Source organism: Thalia democratica, chromosome 8 (genome assembly GCF_965202585.1).
Source record: "Thalia democratica chromosome 8, ktThaDemo2.hap1.1, whole genome shotgun sequence".
In the NCBI taxonomy this organism is placed as follows: Eukaryota; Metazoa; Chordata; class Thaliacea; order Salpida; family Salpidae; genus Thalia; species Thalia democratica.
This window is the reverse complement of record NC_139172.1, coordinates 25,906,339-25,928,721: the sequence shown is the minus strand read 5'-3', so window position 1 is coordinate 25,928,721 and position 22,383 is coordinate 25,906,339. Positions and strand designations below refer to the sequence as shown.

The following is a 22,383-nucleotide window of genomic DNA, read 5'->3' as shown; positions in this document are numbered from 1 at the left end:
AATTGTTTAGATGTTTCGAAAGTTTCATCGTCTACACAATAAAGTCAGGAGTTTGAGAATCCAAAATACCTTTAAATACATGTTTGATAATAAGATACTTAAATATACAACTTTTTAAACCACTTAATTTTTTATGCTTAATTTACTTTACTAAACATGTTGTGAAAAGGTATTAAGTTGTTTAATTGTGTTGGAAACTATTGCAAATCTAAAGTTTGTTTTCAAGTTATTTATCATTGTTTATTATTATTTACTTGGGAATAAAGATTTAAAAATAATGTTTATTACGTAACAGTTTTATACAGCACTTCAAAAGTTAGAAAGTGAGACAAAATTGATGTACATCAGATTAGTTTACATATTAATTTTAATATATGAAGAGTTCAAAGCAGAATTAATCATGTTAAACAGATTAAACTTGTTTATTAATTTGTTGCTTATATATTTAAACGTAGCATTGTTACGTCATATTATATATACGCTATTTCACTAATTTCACCACAAGTCAGGATGGCCGAGTGGTCTAAGGCGCTAGACCCAAGCGTAAAGTTTCATCGTAATGCGATGCTGAGTGTTCTGGTCCACAGTTGTGGGCGTGGGTTCGAATCCCACTTCTGACATACTTTTTGCAAGTTTCAAGGCAGTATTATTTTACAACCAGTGTAAGTATCATTTTTAACTATAATTAAATAAAATACACTGTTTAAATAAATGTTATTATGTTTTAATTTATGCAAGAAGTGTTGTAAACTACAGCAGGGTTGCCACATGGTCAGGAAAAGTCAGGAAAAATTTAAAAAAATGAAAAAAGTCATGAAAAAATTGGGGGTTGTGATTAAAAGTCAGGAAATTTGATAAAATTAAAAAAAAATCAGATTTTGTCAGTTTAATTTTACAAAATTCCTTATTTTCCAAAGCCTTCAAATGGTTAAAATTTATTAAAAATCCTTTAAAGTCAGAAAATAATTCCAAAATTTTCCTAGAAATTTACAAAATTAATTAATTTCCATGCTTTCATCTGGTATAAATTAGTACAATATCCTTTATAAAACTGCAAAGTTTTTCTATTAACATATTGAACAAGTACCCTACTTGAACAAGCAGATTTTGTAAGCTTTTTAGTATTGATGATCTGTAGCAAGGACATTTCCATAGTAAAACTGTGGTATATACACAAAAGTTTATCTAGCATAATTGTAGAAATAAAGTGTTTTTTGTTTAAATAAATAATTGAGTTCGTTATATTAAGCAGTTAGTTTAGTATTTTATGTAACAAACTGATGTGTATTCTTAACCTCTTTATAATTTTTTATCAATCTCTTTAATATACAATACAACAGCGTAACAGCACCTCATTGCACATTATATACATTACACAACATTATTTTTGAGTAAAAGAAAGTGAAATTTTACAATTAGAATAGATTGCTTTCTAATTTAATGTAGGTTAGGTATTAATCTTAGAAAATTAAATTGAATTATAATAAAATTAAAGCAAGATGAAATCAGCTTATTACATATTTTCAAATTTTGATTAAATACAAATCAAAATTGTCAAAAAAAAACAAGTTAAATGACAAATGTAAAACACAAGACGTAGTGAAAAACTGTTTTATGGCAAGTTTGAAACGTAAGACTTAATGACAGTAAAACTAAATATCTAAAAAACAAGACTTTAGCACTAAAAGAAATCAACGATTAAATAAAATACAAAAATTTTGGTATTTGAAAAAAAATTGCAAGTAACTTGAAAAACATTATCAAAGGTATTAATACATATTTGAAAGCGAATTTTTTTATATAAAATAGCTATACAATTTTAAACATAATAGCAAAATAAAAATCAATATCTTTTTTATAACTATTCAAAATATAGATTTAATCGTTTGCTAGTAAAAGATCCTAAAATAGATAAAAACAAATTATACAGTAATCTTTTTTTATTGTACCAACATACGTTTCTGTGTGTTAACGGTTCAATACACTTCAAATGGGTTTTTAATGAAAAGAAATACTCGTTAAAGAAAGTATTTCTTTCCGTTAAAAACCCAGTTGAAGTGCATTGATTCGTTAACACACAGAAACATATTTTGGTACAATAAAGGAAGATTACTGTATAATTTGTTTTTATCTATTTTATACCAATAAGATATAATTGTTTGAAACTCAAAAAAAATCATACTTTTAGATATCGCAGCTTTTAAATACTATCTTAATCTTTATTGTTGATTTTTTAAACAAAAAATTTAAAATATTCAGTATTAGAATTGAAATTTTTAAATTATCTTTAGAATAAAATTAAAAAGTTAACTTTTTTGTCTTAGTTCATATTTTTTTAGCTACTTTTTTCAACTGACTTCTCTCTGTCTACAAAATGTGAAGTTTTCTACAAAATTTATATATATTATAAATTACTTTAAGAGACAACATGCAAAGAAAATGTGTATCCAACATGATTTATCTGTTAAATATTTCGATCTACAGATATGTAACTTATGTTTAAAAATATGCAGTTTTTACATTATTTTCATTAATATTTTAACTTATCAGTTAATGAATTTAGTATTATTACATACAACTAGTTTACTAAATTTAGCTGTATTGTAATATTTATTGTAAACTTGTCTTAAATTGTATAGGAAATTTAATAGATTACTATAATAAAACTATGAAAACAAATTGTACAGTAATCTTCCTTAATTGCACCAACATATGTTTCTGTGTGTTAACGAATCAACACACTTCAACTGGGTTCTGTAAAAAATAATTACTGTAATGAAACAATAAAAGCATAGAATAAAGTGGATATATACATGTTTTTCATTATGATAAAATTATTTCTACAGATAATAGTTAATAATAGGTAAAATACTTAATATTAAATCCGACTGTTATAGAACTGTATAATATTTGTAATTATTAAGTCTAAAAAAATTAAAGTAAACTAAAATACACAACAAATCATAATATAAACAAAGCACTCACGTTAATAGGAAAGATAACTAATTAAAATTTACTGTTGTTAATCAATGAACGAAATACATTCATTAAATCTAATAATTACGGTACAATATAAATGAGGGTATTTCAACTGTTTAATTTGTGTTGCAAAGTTTGTTAATTCACTTTTTTATGTTTGTAATCTATTTTGAACAAAATAAAACATCAACCATTGTTTAGTGAATCAATAAAATTTAATAAAACTTAACAACGGCGAAGACAATAAAAATCACAGAAACTCGATGTAACATGTATATTATATATTAAAAGCTTGTAAAGATTAAATCAAAGTTATATACAATTAGGAAGCAGATTAAGTTTAAATGAAAAAATGAAAATCTAAGAAATCAAAACACAAAAAAAAAAACTTGTTATTGAGCTTACAAAGTACTGACCGATAATTAAGTTGCAGTGACATAAATAATAAAACTAAACCGTAAAGTAACAAAAGTTTTAACATTATAATATAACTTTACTTGAGATATATTTGAGTTTAAGTATCAATTTGAGTTTAATATTAGAAGTTTTATTTTACCAAAACTTTAAAAGTACAGATAATAACATGGAAACATTAAAAATTAAATACTCAAAACTCCAATTATTTATAATGAAAGTTAATATAAAGTTCAGAAAAGTTTTACTTCAGTTGCTGTACTTGATAGCTTACACTGTAGCATGATTGCCACAGATCAAACTGAGAAAAACTTCTTGAATTTTCCTGACTAATTACCAAAATTTTCCTGACTTTAATAAATCAAACTCTTAATTTAAACTTATTCTAAAATACCTATTCTAACACTTGAAACTATATAAAGCTTTCAATCTAATTTTAATAAAGGTTAAAACAACAGTTTTTTTGCTGAATTTAATCATCAAACTTCCATTACATCATTTGAACCATCTGTGTATGATTGATATATTTGCAATAAACAGCTCTATCAGCAAAATACTTGTATTATTACCTTATAATCACAGCTTGTCTGAAAAAATTTTGTAAAATTAAACTGACAAAATCTGATTTTTTTTTAATTTTATCAAATTTCCTGACTTTTAATCAAAACCCCCCATTTTTTCATGACTTTTTTCATTTTCTTAAATTTTTCCTGACCATGTGGCAACCCTGCTGTAGTTTACAACACTTCTTGCATAAATTAAAACATAATAACATTTGTTTAAACAGTGTATTTTATTTAATTATAGTTAAAAATGATACTTACACTGGTTGTAAAATAATACTGCCTTGAAACTTGCAAAAAGCATGTCAGAAGTGGGATTCGAACCCACGCCCACAATTGTGGACCAGAACACTCAGCATCGCATTACGATGAAACTTTACGCTTGAGTCTGGCGCCTTAGACCACTTGGCCATCCTGACTTGTGGTGAAATTAGTGAAATAGCGTATATATAATATGACGTAACAATGCCACGTTTAAATATACCAGCAACAAATTAATAAACAAGTTTAATCTGTTTAACATGATTAATTCTGCTTTGAACTCTTCATATATTAAAATTAATATGTAAACTAATCTGATGTACATCAATTTTGTCTCACTTTCTAACTTTTGAAGTGCTGTATAAAACTGTTACGTAATAAACATTATTTTTAAATCTTTATTCCCAAGTAAATAATAATAAACAATGATAAATAACTTGAAAACAAACTTTAGATTTGCAATAGTTTCCAACACAATTAAACAACTTAATACCTTTTCACAACATGTTTAGTAAAGTAAATTAAGCATAAAAAATTAAGTGGTTTAAAAAGTTGTATATTTAAGTATCTTATTATCAAACATGTATTTAAAGGTATTTTGGATTCTCAAACTCCTGACTTTATTGTGTAGACGATGAAACTTTCGAAACATCTAAACAATTTTAACACACTATAACTTAGTTTAGTCAACAATTTATAATTCTATCTTATCATACTTTTAAATATACTTTTATAAGTCATATATTATTTTATAAAACGAGTACTGCGTTTAATGTTAAAATATAATATAATTAAGTAAACAAACTATATTATAATTAAGAGAAAATTAAGAAATAAAGGAAAGTTATTTTTAACTTACAAAACTATCCACGCCTTGATATACACAGTATAACAATTAAGGTTTTGCATTTTTTAAACTCAAAACTTGACAGTATAAGCGTTATGACGTAGTAATCAGTTTTATATCGTCAACAATCAACTACTTAGCGTAAGCCTGGCTGGCTCAGTCGATAGAGCATTGGACCATTAATCCAACGTTCAGGGGTTCAAGTCCCCTGTCAGGCCATTTTTTCTTCTAAAACATTGTTTATGTTAAATAATATACATATTTTATAAACGTTTTTAAATAAACAGAGATACTATATTTTACTTGGTTCTATTAGTATTTAACTCAATTATAAACTAAATTTAAATGATTTAATTATACAAAACAATGTAAGTAATATAAATTTAATTGGTATATATTTGTTAGATAAGTTATAAGAATAATCTATTTGCATTTAAACATACTAGATACATCAAAAGGTGTCAATTTTTTGAGTTTTATTCTACATGGGAAATAACTTATAAAAAAAATGCAATAAGTACAAATAAAATAGTTTAGCTGTAACTACAAACTAATCAACTTCTTAAAACTGAAAATATTAATACTTAACTTTAAATTCCAACTAAATTTGTTTAGCTGTTTTAAATTTACACCTTACTTTTTACTGCTAAAAGATTGTTCAAATATAGTTACAGTATAAATCTTTATAAGAACAAATCAATATAATTGATCAAGAAAGTATTTTTAATTTTGTAAAATAATATTACAAGTTATTTCAAGTATTTAATTTTCAATAAATGAATTGTTGTAGAATAGAAAGTATACTAGCATAAAGTTTTAATTTGATTAAATAAAAGCTTAACCAAATGTAAACACACATATTAAGTTTTTAATATAGAAGTTATTCACATAACAAATCAAATAACTTACAAAATTTAGGTATATGTGTATATAATTAGACAAAACTTATATTAAAACTTTATCTAATACTAAATAATTGTACAAGGAAACAGGTTGTAAAACATCAGTAAGTTACACCAAAATACAAGTTTCATAAAATTTAAGAATGCACAATTGTATGATAAACTGAACTTTTACCAAAATATTATTTGTGGTATTGTTGCGTCATAATACGCTAGTCAGAAGTATAGACCTTATAAATGCTTACCGAACGTGTGGCCGGTTAGCTCAGTTGGTTAGAGCGTCGTGCTAATAACGCGAATGTCGCGGGTTCGATCCCCGTACTGGCCACATATCTTCCTCGTTAGTATAGTGGTGAGTATTCCCGCCTGTCACGCGGGCGACCGGGGTTCGATTTCCCGACGGGGAGTTCTTTTATTCAGTTTTGTTATCCATTTATTGCTTAACAACAACAGTTATAAGAAAATAACGTTTATAAATATTTCTTAAATTTATCTAATAATTTTTAACCAGTTAAAGAGTTACATTAAAAAATATTTCTAAGCATATAAAGAAAATAATGATCTGTAAAGGACAGCAACACCTCCACCCCTACTTGTCCTATCGTTACGGATTATATTAGAAGGACAGAATATGACATCGTTGACTTTAGGAGTTAACCAAGTTGCAATAAAAAATAAATAAATCAGTATTACTTATGTAAAAATTGTTACAAACTAACAATAGATTGAACAGCTATGAAATTTGAAAATTTTCAATAAACTTGTTGATATTTTTCAGCTGAAAAATTAAATTCGATAAACAAATTTTAAACAACTAAAACAAATAAATAAGTAATAAAATTTTATAAAAAAAACATTGAGACCAAAAACTTTGAAAATATTTACACAAGCACTAAATTGGTATAATGCTGCTATTGTCTTAATTTCAAAAAATATTAACTTTAATATATAAGTTATATAAATAAAGTTCACAAGAAGTTATTAAGAAAAAAAACAATGCTAAATACTATATGAAGTCAAACTAGCTTTTAATTAGCGAAAAAAACATTAAAATATATAACTTACACAGTTCCTCGACGGATCTCAAAGAAAATTTATTTTCTGAAAGTTCCGTTGGGTCCGTTGTACGAAGGCAGGATAAACTTATCCGAATTGAAGAAAGACGGCTTGTCGATATTTGATTGGTCGAAAAACTTGTCACGTGACTGATCGAAACGCTTGGTTGTTTGGCTTCACTGGCGATTCGGGAGCTACTGGCAGAAAAAATCTGTAAAATATTGTAATCTAATGTTTAGTTATATATTAAAGAGTGTTTAAAAAACTTTATAAATATAAGTAAATTGTTTGTGTTATCTAAGTACAAGTGTAGATATGAGTAATATAGGTTGAAAAAATGTAATCATTTTTAATTGAGCTATATCTTACTATTTAAATCTTATTTCTAAACTAGTAAAAAACACTTATTAGTAACTACTTTATTTATGTTTAAAGAATGAATTCGAAATAGTAACTTTAAAAAAGAAGTTTTCCTATGTATAAGTATTAAATAACAAAATTACTGTTTCTTTCTGGGCGGTGAAGCATCCATAATTTTTTGCATTGGAGTGACTTTCTGCACTGCTTTTCTTCGAAATTTGTTACTATTGTTATTGAGGGGAAGTTGGAACATGTTCAGTTTTTTTGAAATGGGCGAAGATTCGATGCTGGGAAGTTTTGAAAAAACCGAGTTGGTCTGAGCGGCAGGCACCATGTATTTCGATTGTCTGTTTGTTTAAATACTAATTAAAATTTTATTGTATGTTATTTAATTGTGAAATTTATGTTTCTCTACTAAAGGTATAAAATAAACTTCAATAATAAAATATTAAAAAAAGTCGTCGGCAGGATTCGAACCTGCGCGGGCAGAGCCCAATTGATTTTTTGTCAATCGTCTCAACCACTCGGCCACAAAGACCTGTTGCAAGAGGCATATACAAGCGAATTTATAGCTACTGTTTGTAAGTAGCTGAAATGTAATTGTTTGGTAATTATATGCAAAACAATAATTTACTTGGATTTTGGGCAAACTAAGCCTGAATTTGTAGTTTTAAAAATCAAAAATTTTATCAACTACACTATTTTTTACCAAAATCATCAGTAAATCTTAAACTATATTTGACATTTATAAATATACATATATCTATTTATAATATAAAAAAACGACTAATTTTCGAATCGTTTACTTAGTTTCAATGCTTTTTGCATATTCCAAATACTTTGCAAAATACCAAAAATTGTTGGTATTTTTCAGCTGAAAAATTAATTTAGGTAAAAAAAGTTTGAACAACTCAAACAAAAAATTAGTTATAAAATTTCATTAAAACATTGATACTAAAAACTTTAAAAATCTTTATACAAGTATTAAGTTGGTATAATGCTACAATTATCTTAATTAAAAAACATATTAAAATTTAATTGATAACTTAGATAAATAAAATTTACAATAAGGTTTTTAAAAAAATTCTAAATACAAATTGAAGTTTTCTTTTAATTAGCAACAAAAAAGCATCGTTTGTAAGTAGCTCACAAGTAGTAATTGTTATGCATACATATGATAAACATGAGTTTACTTGGATTTTGGGCAAACTAAACGAGCATTTGTAGTTTCAAAAAAAAAAAACTTTTATCAGCTACATTGTTGTTAAAGAAAACTATCAGTATATATAAATAATTATACATATATATATATAGTAAATTTTCATTATTCATTAAACAGCATACCAATAAGTAGTAGTTATATATACATATATATATATATATATATAACCTCTCAAATTATAGATTTTGAATTCAATAAAAAGATCATAGTTATAAATACTAAAGTTACAAAACTTAAAATATAATTGCGGTAAAACATTTAAAATTTATTTATAAATAAAAAAATTGTAAATTTTATAAGTAAAACCTAGAGAAAATTATGTTTTGTCAGCTTTTAAAAAACACATATTTTAATAATATTTCTGCTATCTTCAGAAAAGCTTAGATGTTTTGCTTTATTTATGCTGTGATTTAATAAGCACTAGACTTGGTCGACAAACATTAAAATAACAGTCTATGTGACATTCTTCGGCCTGGTTTTGTCCTCATTAAGCAGACACAGACAAGATGAACCGCTGTTTAAGTCTAACCATGTGGGCTGATTGTATGTAATGTATTTCAAAAAATATATTTAAATACTATAACTTGAGTAAGTAGAAGAAGTTTTAGATTATTTTACAAAGAAATGTACACCAGCTACTACAATTGTTTGCAATTAGTACATTGTTTGAAAACTTTAAAAATTATATCACAAATTTATTTATGTTTTGTTGGATTTAGAAGCATTTCGTAATTTTATTCAATTTTATAAACAAAATTTGTTTTAAATAGATTCAGTAACAAGTAAATGTATTGCTACAAAATTCAACCAAAAACTATTTTAGGGCTATTATTAAATGATAAAAAGATGCGCCCAACGTGGGGCTCGAACCCACGACCGTTGGATTAAGAGTCCAACGCTCTACCGACTGAGCTAGCCGGGCACGTTCGGAACTAACTATATACATTTTATGAAGCCTCTGTGACGATGTACTGACGTAATAATGCTTTCACTGCCATCAAAAAGGGCTCGTCCGGGAATGGAACCCGGGACCTCTCGCATCTATAGCGAGAGTCATGCCCCTAGACCAGGGGACGGCAGGCAGTTGGTGGTCGCGGGCCAAATTTCAAGTTTCCAAAATCTTCGCGGGTCGCAGTTTTAGTTTTAGTGACATTTGAATACTCGTTTGGTTTTAGTCTTAGTCACACTAGAGAAAAGTTTTACTTTTATTCAATTTATTGTTTTATATGACTTTTAGCTATACATAGAATGTCTATTTAAATTAATATTTATTAGAATAGAATTTACATTGACTAATAAACTTAAGTGTTAATAAACTATGTACTTTAAGAAGCACTTAAAAAGTTAAACTTAATATTTTTGTAATTTTACTTACAACCTAACTCTCTATAAAAACCTAACTTGAAAGACAATTTATGGGTTACTTTTATACATTTGTTACATTATCAACCGTTTTTTCAAGAATATTAACTTTAAAAAAATTTTTGCGTGTTAAATAATTTACACTTACTAAAAATTTAGTGATTAGTTAACTTAATTAAATTAATACCTGTTTGTATTCCAGAAAGCTAAAACAAATTCTTTCAAAATAGTTAATTTTCAAATACTTTGATAAAATATTTTATTAGTAATTAGTCTTTTAAATAGTTGCCATTTTAAAAGCAAAAATGTCTGAGATGTATCAAACCAGCCTAAGTTTATTAAAAGTTAAAAAAGCCAATAAATAGTTGTTATCAAGCTAAAATACCTAGTTAAAATATCATCATTATCAAAAAGTACACAAAGTGTAAGAAAACAAGAAAAAAATACAATTAGTAAGCTACACTACAGTCATAAAAACTATTCTGAGAATTGGAAGACTTCTTTAAAGTGTTTGAAATAAAAGTTTCACAAACATCTGAGATTTTAAGCTTTTATAACAGCCTGTTTGTGTAGCAACCAAATTAAAAAAAAGTTCACAACATATAGAAATAACGAAGGTTATTAACAGTAAATAAACTACTTGCCAAAAAAATATAAGTTAGCTGGAATGGATAATTAAGTTTCTTAAACAAATTTAACAAAAGTATAAAAATTTATTGAGTCATTAGCGAAATAGAAAAACTTATTTTTTAATAAACATTATAGCAATTCTTTATCTGCAATATAAATATTTCATTTAAAAATAGTAATTGTAAAATATAAAACGAGCTTAAAAAAAAATTAGTTTTGAGTTATTGCGAGAAAAATTTAAATCAAATCACCAAAGTCAGTTCCAACAAAGCACATGATTATCTTCAGTAACTACAGAATGATCAGACAAAATTGTAAAGTTATAAAGTAGCAAAATTTATTACTTAAAATGAGATACCGTTTATAGTTAAAAACTTTTTAAAGAATTAATGTTGGCGGTAAGGAAAAACTTTTGTTTATTTCTTTAATTACAACAAGAAGTGGTGTTTAAGAAATTTATTAAGTTTATAAAGTCGCATAAATCAAATTAGGACTTTAATCAATCTGTTACCATGTGAGTACTGATAGAAAAACTATTGCTCATCTGAGAATGTTAATTAGAGATGTTTTTACTAACTTTGACATTTTAGTAGAATTTCTTGGTTTAGTTCCAACACGAAGCACAACAATCAGTAAAATTTTACAAATAAAGGTGAAAAGCAACAATACAAAGTTTTTGGAAGTACAATTCCTTCTTTTATTTTTAGTAAAAAGTTTAACTAAAGTTTAAAAAAATGTCTTAAAAAATATATCTATATTAAACAATACTGTTAAGTTACTTTAGTATATTTTTTAATTAAAAAAAATTCATTTGGTAATTTTTTTTGTCAAATCGAAATTTTATTAGTTTACATGTAAAAGTTGATTAAAATTCCAGGTTTTTCAAAATTCTCAAGTTCAATTTTTTTTCCAAAATTTTTAACATAAATTTTCAAATTCAAAGCTTTTCAGGGATTCAAATTTTTTGGCAACACTGTTTGTTCACACTTAAATGTACACAATAATATAAACAATATGTTGAATTATATTAGCTACAAAACTTAAAATTTAACATATATTACAACTCAAACTAACACTGTGGATTGAAAAAAAAACATACATCATAAGTTTAATTTGCCACTCTTTTAAGCAAAAAAGCCAGCCTGAGTCAACAAAAACTTTCCTGATATTTTTGTATACAAAAAAAACTCTAGTCAAAAACTTAAAAAATGACTTAGTTGGCCTGGGATTTGAAGTCTTCAAGTAGTGATAGTCTGAGTGTGTGGCAATGTTAAATTGTTTATTTGCTTGAATTTGAACTATTTGATTAAAAATGTACAAACTTATTAAATTTACCATCCCTAAATCTAGTTTATATTAAATAGATAGCTCCAAAAAACAGCAATTGTGTGTATTAATATGCAAGGCATTAAAATTAACTTAGTTTGACAAAAGCAATGTTTGAAAAATGAAAATGTATACATAAAAAAAACTATATTGATTTATGTCATATATATTGTTTTAAATGTGTCTGTACAAATTTAGATATTACATGTAGAAACAACAATGTAGAAAATTATGCATAAACTAGACTTAAACTAACTAATATTAAAGTATTAAATAAAAAGTGGCTTAAAATATGAGCATCTTTTTAAGTTGATGTGCATAGAAATTAATTTAAATTGCAAAAAAAACTTCTAGAAAATTAAAATATGTCGAAACAAAAATCAAATAAACCTTATTTCTTATTACTATGTTTTTTTTATATGTTTTTACACTAGAATATAACATTTACAAATAAAAAATCTATAAAAGAAATTAAGGTATAAAAAATAATGAAAAAGAATATCTAAGATATAAAGAAATGACACTTCAGTTAATTACTGTGCATCACTTTTGTACAACATTGAAAACACTTGCATTTAGTTTGTTTTATAAATAGGCATTATGTAACTAACTTATTAATCCCAAGCACTCTTTAAACTCATTTTTCAGATAACTACTTGCTGTTGTAAATAAGAAGTTATTATGAAACTGAGAAAAAAATCCTGTTTGAATGCTAATCTGTCTTTTTCACATTTTTAAACTAAAGCAGTAATTTCTTCTAAATATTTTAAAATGTTATACAGAGACTTAAAACCAAGCTAATCAAATTAAGTCGAATTACCGAAAAAAAATTAATTTGAAATATATTTTTGCTTTAGCGGGCCACATTTAGATGCTCGCGGGCCACAAAAATTTCTTTCGCGGGCCGCATTCCATTCAAAAAAAAAACGTGCTCGCGGGCCGCAGATTTATCCTTCGCGGGCCGCAATTGGCCCGCGGGCCGCAGTTTGCCGACCCCTGCCCTAGACCAACGAGCCACTTACGTGAACATGTCTTGTTCGCATTCTATTCATTTAACATGTATTTATGACGCAATAAAGAGGACGATGTTGTGGTGTTTGTCAAAACTGTGCGTCTTATAGTTATTCAATGTCAGTTTTTATTTTATTTAAATAATGTAAGGCACATCCTATATCGTCTACTTAAAGCTACAAGATTTTAAAACAATTTATGAGTGTACCAAATAGTTATTTTCTGTGTAATTTAAAAAAGTAAATTACACCTTGCATTTAATTTAACTAACTAAGGATATATAAATATTTAGTAGTTTAGTTTAATGATATATACCTACTAATTTATCTTTTAAGACAGTGGTCTTAAATGTGAAAAAATGAGTATATTTAAGCACTTAACAACATTTCTGTTGACATTAGAAATTAGATTAACAAGCAAAAATTACAATTACAAAATTTGTTTATATATTTTAACTTACTAGAACGAAATGATAAGTTATAGTAAAATCTAAGAAATAATTTGATATTGGAAATAAATAAACTATGTACATACTAATTTTATATGCAATTTTTTTATTTATTTTAGTTATAGTTTTTACGTTTTACAAAATTCCTGTGCAATTAAAAAAAACGTTATGAAAATACTATTAGTAACTTAACATCCCAATATTCACAACCAAATTTATTTGCAAACTAGTTTGCTACTTTAAATAGTTAAAAGAATATTAATTTTTTAAAAATTAAATAGTTTACTAGATGTCATAAACTAACCAATTTAATATTTAAAGTAAAAACTTTCTAATTCTGTTAAGTATTGTATTCATAATTTGGGTATGTTGTTTAACATTAAATTTACAACTAAGTTTCTTTTATAGATACATTATCACTATATGTTATATTTGAAGGTAAACATAAACATTTAAAATACGATAACAATAAGAAACAAGGTTTATTTTATTTTGGTTTTGAAAAACTTTGATTTTAGTAGAAGTGTTCTGTGCCTTTTAAATTAATTCCTATGCACAACAATGTGCAGAGATGCTCATTTTTAAACCACTTTTTAAATAACACTCAAGTAAGTAAAAACACCTCTAATAAAAAAAATTAGATGAGCAGTATCTGTTGTATCAGTGTTCTCATCTTAACAGGTTGATTAAAGTTCTAATTTGATTTATGCGGCTTTATAATCTTCAGACATTTCCTAAACACGACTTTTTGTTGTCATTGAAGAAATAAACAAAAAACTCTTACTACCGCCAACACAAATTCTTTAAAAGAGTATTCAGTTATAAACGAAGTTTTCTCTTTAGTAACTACTTTTGCTACTTTATAACTTGCCTTGACAATTTTTTCTGATCACTTTGTAGTTTTTGAAGATAATAATGTGCTTTGTAGAAATTGACTTAAGCGATTTTTTTTTGTTTCTTGCAATAACTTCTAACTATCGTTTTGTAATTTGTATGGTTCTTCTTATATTTCATATTTACTCTTTTTTAAATGCAAAGAAATATGGTTGCCAAACAAACCAGCTAGTTTGGAAATTTGAAAAACTCACACTAGGTTAAACCTGTTTAAAACCATTAAAAAACTCAGACGTGTGTTAAATTTTTATTTTAAATACTTTGAATTAATCTTCGAATTCTCAGAACAGTTTTTATGATTTTAGTGTATTTTACTAATTGTAATTTTTTACTAGTCTTTTTACATATAATGTACTTTTTTATAATGGTAATATTTTAGTTAGGTAAGCTTTTGTTTTTGAAAAAATTGCACAGGAATTTTGTAAAACGTAAAAACTATAACTAAAATAAATATAAAATTTTTGCTTATTCAACTTTTAATAAACTTAGGCTGGTTTTGTAAAATGTAAAACCTATACCTAAAATAAATAACGAATTTTTAGCTTTTTTAACTTTCAATAAACTTGGCTGGTTTGATGTAACTTAGACATTTTTGCTTTTAAAGTGGCAACCATTTAAAAGAATAATTAATTATCAATAAGTAATTTTTAGAAGTATTGAAGCATTAATTATGTTAAATTGTCTTTTTAGTTTTATTACGATACAAATAGATATTAGTGTTGTTTAGATATCTAGTCACTGAATTTATTAAAAATTGCAAATTTTTTGAAACACAAAAAAATTTTCAACAGTTAATATTTTTCTAAATATGAAAAAGTAATTATAAGTATTATAACACAAAAAATGTATAAGAGTTACTTATAGATGTTTTTCAAGCTCGGATTTTATAGAGAGTTAGGTTGAAAATAAAACAAAATAAATATTAAGTTAAACTCACTTACTGTATAAGATAATACAAAGTTTATTAAGACTTAAGTACATTAGTCAATGTAAATTCTATTCCATTAAATATGTTTAACTTAAATAGGCAGACTATGTATGTCTAAAAGTCATTTGAAATAATAAACTAATTAAAAGTTTTTCATTAGTGTCACTAAACCTAAAACTTTGGTCCGCGAAGATTTTAAAATTTGGCTCGCAAGCCAACTGCCTGCCGACTCCTGCCCTAGAGCAACGAGCCACTTATCTGATCATGTCTTGTTCGCATTTTATACATGTAATATGTATGAGTTATGACGCAATATAGAGGATGTTGTTGTGGTGTTTGTCAAAACTGTGTGTTTTATAGTTATTTAAAGCCAGTTTTTGTTTAAATTTAAGTATTGTAGTAGAGTGTAGACAGTGCAGCTTATATTCTAGTAATACAGCAAACACTTATTTGCATTTAAATTAGTTTGAAATTTACGTTTGTATTTTATACAGTCTGTGAATGAACTACTAAGACCAAAAGGATCAATATTTAAATTGCATCATAAAATTTTTTGTTTTTAAGAACTACTTATCAATAGCTTAGTAATATTAGTTGAGTATTTTATAAATTTGTTTAATAGATAACTGCAGACTAAGGGCATAGGGAGGGGGGCGAAATTAATTTTTATTGTTTTATTATTTTTTATTTAAATAACTTAATTACCAGTTCCTTCTACCGTTTTGAAAACTCAAAGTAAATTTTGAGATAAAAACAAGCAAAGTAAGAGATAAATAGACACTTTATGGGAAGTGCAAACTAAAAGAACGAAAATAGACAGTTTCACTATAAATTTAGCTTTTCCTATCTTTTTTTGAGATATACACTTCAAATTTTCAGGAAATGTTCCTTGCAATATTTAAGGGCATATGGGGGAGGGGGGAACGGTTAAACACTTGTTTTGAAATTTTATTTGGTTTTATATAGTTTTTACTAAGCTACAAGATGCTTTTACATAAATTCAAGCTAATTTTTGAGATATAGCCGGTCAAAGTCGGAGGCAACAATAGGATCCTTATGGGAGGCGCAAACTTAAACGGCGAATAACTAGAAATCACTAAAAATCTATCTTCTACGTTTTTGAGATGACTACCCCAAATTTTCATGAAATGTTCCTTGTAATATTTAGAAAACTTTGTCTGAACAAAAATTAAAAAAAAAACGTATCAGCACGCTTGTAACACCTGTGTAATTACAAATTGATGCTTAAAGATTAATCTTCTAAATTATACCACATAATAAAAATATTAACATTATATTTGTTAAGGTTACTTACTGAACAAGATCTCTTCGTAACTATTTTTTTATAGCGAAAAATAACTTTTTTTAGTGAACAAAATACGTCAAAAATTTAAGGTCAAAGACTGATTTGCAAAACTACATACCTTGGGGAAGACGCCCATACCATTTTCAAAGACCATTTTTGACTGTTTATAGGAGGATTATCCGAAACAAAGTTTTCAAAGCAAAATTTTAATTTTCATTGTGATGTCATTTTTAAACAAAATTTTGAAAATCAGACTTGTTTGCAAAAGTACAGGGTTTAGGAAAGACGCTAATATCTTTTTAAAGACCATCATTGACTCTTTGTAGGAGAATTCTCCGAAAAAAGCTTTTTTAGGATATAATATATATAAAAAAATGTACTACTATTGTGACGTAATTTAAGGTAAGTTAAAAATTATATACTTAAAAATAAAACTGTTTTCTGAAACACCAGACCTTCTAGAACAAGAAGATACTTTTTTTTTTGGTATGTACTTAACTTTTATATAATAAATTATCTTTTGAAAAAAAACTTTGAATACTTGGCGAATACTACTTTAAATGCTGCAACGTTCCATATCTTCAAATATTGTGACAATATTTGTCGTACAGATTACAACGAAATTAGTCATAAATTTTGTCTCGGATTAACGCTCTTAGCTACAAAAAAAAGACTCTATAAAGCTTAAATGGGTTGATACAATTTAAATACATTTCAAGTTTTTTATTAAAACAAGATATAAAATATGTTTCTGTTTAATCAAAAGTGAACTGAAAAATAATTTTGTTTTAATTATTATAAACTAAAAAAAAACAAGATTTATGAAATAGTTTCAATAAAACTATCAATTACATTTATTAGATAATTAAAACGAAATATTAAAGAAAATAATTGATGATAAAATTTTAAAACTAAATGGAACTATTTAAAACAATTAAGAATTCTAAAGAATTAAAAGAAGATTAATTTAAACTTGAACAAATCTAATAATTAGAAGAATCAAAAATTGATATGAGTTGAGTAATAATTAACAATGAACTTAAATTTAAAAAAAATTAAAAAATAGAATCAAAAATACATGAAAAAGTTTTTCTAGCTTCTTCTAATTCCTTATCTTGATTTGAAGTACTTTTTTGTTTTTTTCTATAAATATGATTTTTATTTTATAAACTTCAAAAAAAGTTCATATTTAAATACAATTTTATAACTTAACAAGATATTATTATGCATTTGTAATTGAAATAAAAATAGTTTAAATATCTTTATTAGCATCTTGGTTTACAATTTGTTTAGTCTTGTAAAATGTAATCGAAATTTCAACTTTGTGTTTAAAAAAACATTTATTAACTAATAATGAAAATACTTAAAAATCTGTCAAAGAAAATATCTACAAACTAAACTTACAAGTTTATTAAAATAACTAAAAATTCAGGAACTACACATCAAAATATTGCAAAATCATTTTAAAGTTGTGAATTTTAAAACTTTAAGCATCTTAAAAAAATTAATCGAATGTTATTATTATTGTTGTATCATTATTTAATTTTAATAAATCTAATTTTAGTAAAAAATGAATACTAACTGAGTGAAGAACTTGTTATTATTGACTTCAGCTTTTATTTTTCATTTCTACAAGAATTTTCAGAACTAAAGGAGAGAAAAAATATCAACACGTTGACTATAAAAACTACTTACTGTCAAAGTAACTTAAAAACAACTAACAGTGCTATTATTATGGAAAAATGAATCATTGTTAAATGAATCAGTTTCATTGGATATTTTGGAAGATTCTTTTTTAAAATTCTTCAATGGTTTAGTTTTATTATCAAACTTTTTTGGTATTTGAATTCAGGTAGACTTTTTTCATACTTTAAAGGCTGGTCAAATTTTCTAAACTAAATATTTTATTATATACATACTTAAAATTAACCTAATTCAAATACGGGAACAGGTCAAAAATGCACGGAGCGTCACTTTTACACGAGCTTTGACTGTTCTAATTAAGAATTTTTATAATCTAAAACATTATTTTGAAAAAAAAAAATTGCATGTTCATTTAAACATTGAACTTTTTTGATAATACTTTGGTCAGTTTGTGTAAAAGTGACGCTCTGTGCATTTCTGACACCTAGCCGTAATACCTGGCCGCTAAAAACTAAAAAAAAAATCATTACAAAAATGGTCGAAGAAAAAACAGTCAAGCTAAACTTCTACTTAAAAAATTTTTATTTTGTTGTTGGTTATTAAGAGAAAAAAGAATTTATCAAAGTTCAAAGGCTTGTTAAACTTTTTGAACTAAAACAAATATTGCCTTAGAAATATTTACAAAAAGTAAAAAAAAACTTATAAACAATAACTTTTTGAATACTTGAGAAAAAACAGTAAAATAAAACAAACATTTTGTTGTGGATTTTTATTTGAGAAAGCAGACTTTTCAAAGCCGTCAAAAGTTGAATCTTTGTTAATTTTTCCACACTACAAAGTTAAAACAGTAAAAACATTTAGTCTTTTATTTTGTTTATTTAGGGCTAAAGAGCATAAAAATAAAAAGCCTTCATTGTTTTAAGATAAAACGTTTTAAAACGTTTACCTATTATCACGTCACAATTAAAATTTTATTTGAAATCTATTTCAGCTGGGCAAAAACGAGCATTTTTTGTTAAGGAAACTTCTAATCTTTCAGTGTTAAAAATTTAACATTCATTATTGAAAGTTTATTAATTAACCAAAACAAAGTTAATAAACAACGTTTTTAAGGATATTCTAAGAATTATTTTTTTCAGGGGGTTCACAGGAAACAGGAAACCAGTTAAAAGACGCCCCTGAGTAATAATATCACTTGACTTAAATATTTAGTTGTTTAAAAGTTTTTGTAAAATATACTTTTTAAGTTAAAATTAGTTTTTTAACTAGATCGAAAACTAAAGTTATTGGTTTTCGAGTTTTCTAATAGTATTAAGGTTATTAATTACTTACTCTTAGGTATTTTAATTTAAATCGATTTTGTCTCGAAGACCTTATTATAAGTTAGATGGTTATATATATACACTAAATGAAATTTTAAAATACAGACTAAATTTTCAAATGGTGTTAAAGTTAACAAGTTTGTCAGAATAAAAAATTGCTTACCTTAATAGTTAAAAAATATCAAACGGTCCTAAAAACTGTATTTGCAATAAAATAGGTAAAAATTATGAGAGAATGTAAACTAAAACCTTCTTTTATAACAAATTATTGTTTACGTATATTAAATTCTTATATTCGATAAAGATTTATAAATACAAAGGATCTAGAAAAATACTTTTGATCGATTAAAATTAAATCAGGTTCCATAAATTTGATCACTGGAAAAAATCTATATTGAATTTTTTTCAGATAGTCGTATTTCAGGTATTTTATTTTACAGAAATTTAGTATACAGTACTTTCATCAAAAACACATACTACATTTTGAGACTTAAATTTAACTGACTAAAAATTGCCAGTATTCCTAAAGATCAGTCTGATTTGCATATATGCTGAATCAACAAAAAAAATTCTATGTAATTTTTGTTCTAATTAGTAGAACTTTATATTTTGAATTTTTAATTTGTTTGGGGAAGGTGGGTTAGGTATAACGGTATACATTAAAAAAAAGATTTTTTTAAGCAAATTTAAAAAAAATTGAAAGTTTGCGCTCGTAAACAATCATTTTAAAATCTTGATAGTTTTTGACAAAGTTTCAACAACTGGATATCACTCTTGTAAAGAAAATACAAGCAATTTCAAACCTACATATAACATCTAAACTTGAAGTTTATAATGCTACTGAAAGATGTTTAAACTATATTTTTGAAAATCGTAGCAAACATGCAAAAGATCTTTTGGTAAAATTACGTCTTTTCTTGTTTTCAGATCACACTTTGAAACACTTCTTACTAAAAGTTCTCCTAAATTGAAGAGTGTGTTCCATTATTTAACAAAGTTTTATCATGCAAAGAGAAATTTTTAGATCCAAATCTAGTCTTTGTAATTTAAATAGATATTTTAAACAAGATAAAAAACGTTTTTTAGTCTATAAATTTCGCATAAAAATTTTTATCTTAAAAATATTGTTCAATTTAAGGCAAGTAATTTCCAAACTGCTCAAAATTTATGAAGAAAACTTTTGTTTTAAAGCTGATTGCCCCAAAAACAATGTTTTTGAATTTTGTGATTATAGTTCTAACAATTTTGTCAAAAAATCGGTTAAAAAATGTTCACGTTCGACTAAAACGTGAAAGAAGGTAACTGATATATACGATATCGTTTATAATTGCAGTTTTTGTACATTAATGGACCAAGGATACTTGATGGTAGGATTGCTTTTAGAGCCAAATAAAAAAACTGCGTTCAGTGAGACACAGTAAGTAACAAATTGATAAAACTTACCAGAATGAATTCATTAAGATCGAATGCAGCTTGTGCAGTTTAAAAAAAATGTGTTGTCTGGAGGACTAGGTTTGAGTCACACTTTTTTAACACTGTAAAGCATTATGACGTCAAAACAGATACTTGTTCAATTTAAACATGAAAACAAAAAAAAAAAACAAGCCACATTTAAGTTGTTGCAAAAAACAAATTGTATGTAATAGATTAGATTTTTCACCACGTGAAGTTTTTGACAATATTTATAAAACTTTATTGAACTAAAGTGTTCATAAATAATTACAAGTTATGTTGATGAATTCTGAGTTTTAATGGTGTAGAAGCTAAAATATTTGTAATCGAACACCTAAACACATTTTCACTACTTTGTTATGATGTTGACAAAGATGACCAATCAAAAGAATCAATTTGAGTAACTAAAAGGTGTATAATTATCGTTGTGTAAAATTTCCATCATACTAATTACTTTAGCTAATAAAAGAATATTAATTTTAATTTTTACTTCTTTATTATTAATTCTAGTAAAAAAAAAACTTTTTATTAACATTAGGTGCTAAAGCTACATTCTTTCTACGTAATTTCTGAAAACTTATAAACTAAACAAAAGTTTATACGAGGGGTGGAAAACATACGGCCCACGATGTGAAAATGACCGACCGGACAATGTTTTTAAAATTCAAGTGGAACCCGGCTTGCGATCTTTTAAGCGGCCTTCTAAATTTAAACGAGGTTTTCTAAAATTCGAAATGAAAGTTCCAAAAAAGTGTCTCAGGTTTACAGTATATTTTGAACTTACATTAGATATAGTAAAAAATTCCATGAAGAATTATCATTTTGTCGAAATAAAACAGATAATTGAGTAATTTTCATGAATTAAATTTAATTGAAATGCTCAAGCTCACAATGGAATAAATTTTTCCACATCTGGCTCACCAAGAAAAAATATACTCAATTCTACATTTTAATCTTCAAAATTTTCGATACGCTTACATGTTTAAAGTTATTGTATTTAAAAATGTTGTTTTTTAGTTGTGCTATAGTTTTTAATTGCCAATAAATAATTAACGAAAAAAAAAATTAACTATATAGTTTGTAATAAAAGTTTACCTCTTTACTGCTTTATAAATAACATTTTTATTTATTTTGTGTTAATAAAACGTGTGTATGGTAACATTTGATAAATGAACAAGTAATTCAAATTGTAATGTGTTGAAAAGTTATCTAAAGCGTTTATAAAAGTAGTTAAGTTATAGAATGTTTAGTAAATTGAAAATTATTGTGTATAACTTCAAACTTAAAATTAAAATGCACAGACCTGTTTAGATAATGGATTTAAAACATACATTAAGCGAACCTGAACATTTTTGTTTTATTTATTAAGAAACAACAACTTTTAGATATAACCTTTCTATAAAAAACCTTTTAAACAGTTATGTAATTTAACAATCCGAAAAAGCATATAATTTTG

At 25.5% G+C, this 22,383-nt stretch overlaps 6 non-coding genes across 6 annotated transcripts; 3 read left to right on the top strand and 3 right to left on the bottom strand.

Moving 5' to 3' along the window:
- The first annotated feature begins 504 nt into the window (after nucleotides 1-504).
- Trnal-caa (transfer RNA leucine (anticodon CAA)) lies at nucleotides 505-620 on the top strand. Its single transcript has 2 exons — nucleotides 505-542; nucleotides 575-620. It is a non-coding gene; the product is annotated as a tRNA-Leu (tRNA).
- Nucleotides 621-4,259: 3,639 nt separating this feature from the next.
- On the bottom strand, nucleotides 4,260-4,375 carry Trnal-caa (transfer RNA leucine (anticodon CAA)). Its single transcript has 2 exons — nucleotides 4,338-4,375; nucleotides 4,260-4,305 (listed from the first exon to the last, which is right to left on the bottom strand). It is a non-coding gene; the product is annotated as a tRNA-Leu (tRNA).
- An 834-nt stretch (nucleotides 4,376-5,209) lies between these two features.
- On the top strand, nucleotides 5,210-5,282 carry Trnan-auu (transfer RNA asparagine (anticodon AUU)). Its single transcript has one exon. It is a non-coding gene; the product is annotated as a tRNA-Asn (tRNA).
- Nucleotides 5,283-6,220: 938 nt separating this feature from the next.
- On the top strand, nucleotides 6,221-6,294 carry Trnai-aau (transfer RNA isoleucine (anticodon AAU)). Its single transcript has one exon. It is a non-coding gene; the product is annotated as a tRNA-Ile (tRNA).
- A 1,544-nt stretch (nucleotides 6,295-7,838) lies between these two features.
- On the bottom strand, nucleotides 7,839-7,920 carry Trnaf-aaa (transfer RNA phenylalanine (anticodon AAA)). The gene has a single exon. It is a non-coding gene; the product is annotated as a tRNA-Phe (tRNA).
- Nucleotides 7,921-9,453: 1,533 nt separating this feature from the next.
- Nucleotides 9,454-9,526, bottom strand: Trnak-cuu (transfer RNA lysine (anticodon CUU)). The gene has a single exon. It is a non-coding gene; the product is annotated as a tRNA-Lys (tRNA).
- Between the last annotated feature and the right edge of the window lie 12,857 nt (nucleotides 9,527-22,383).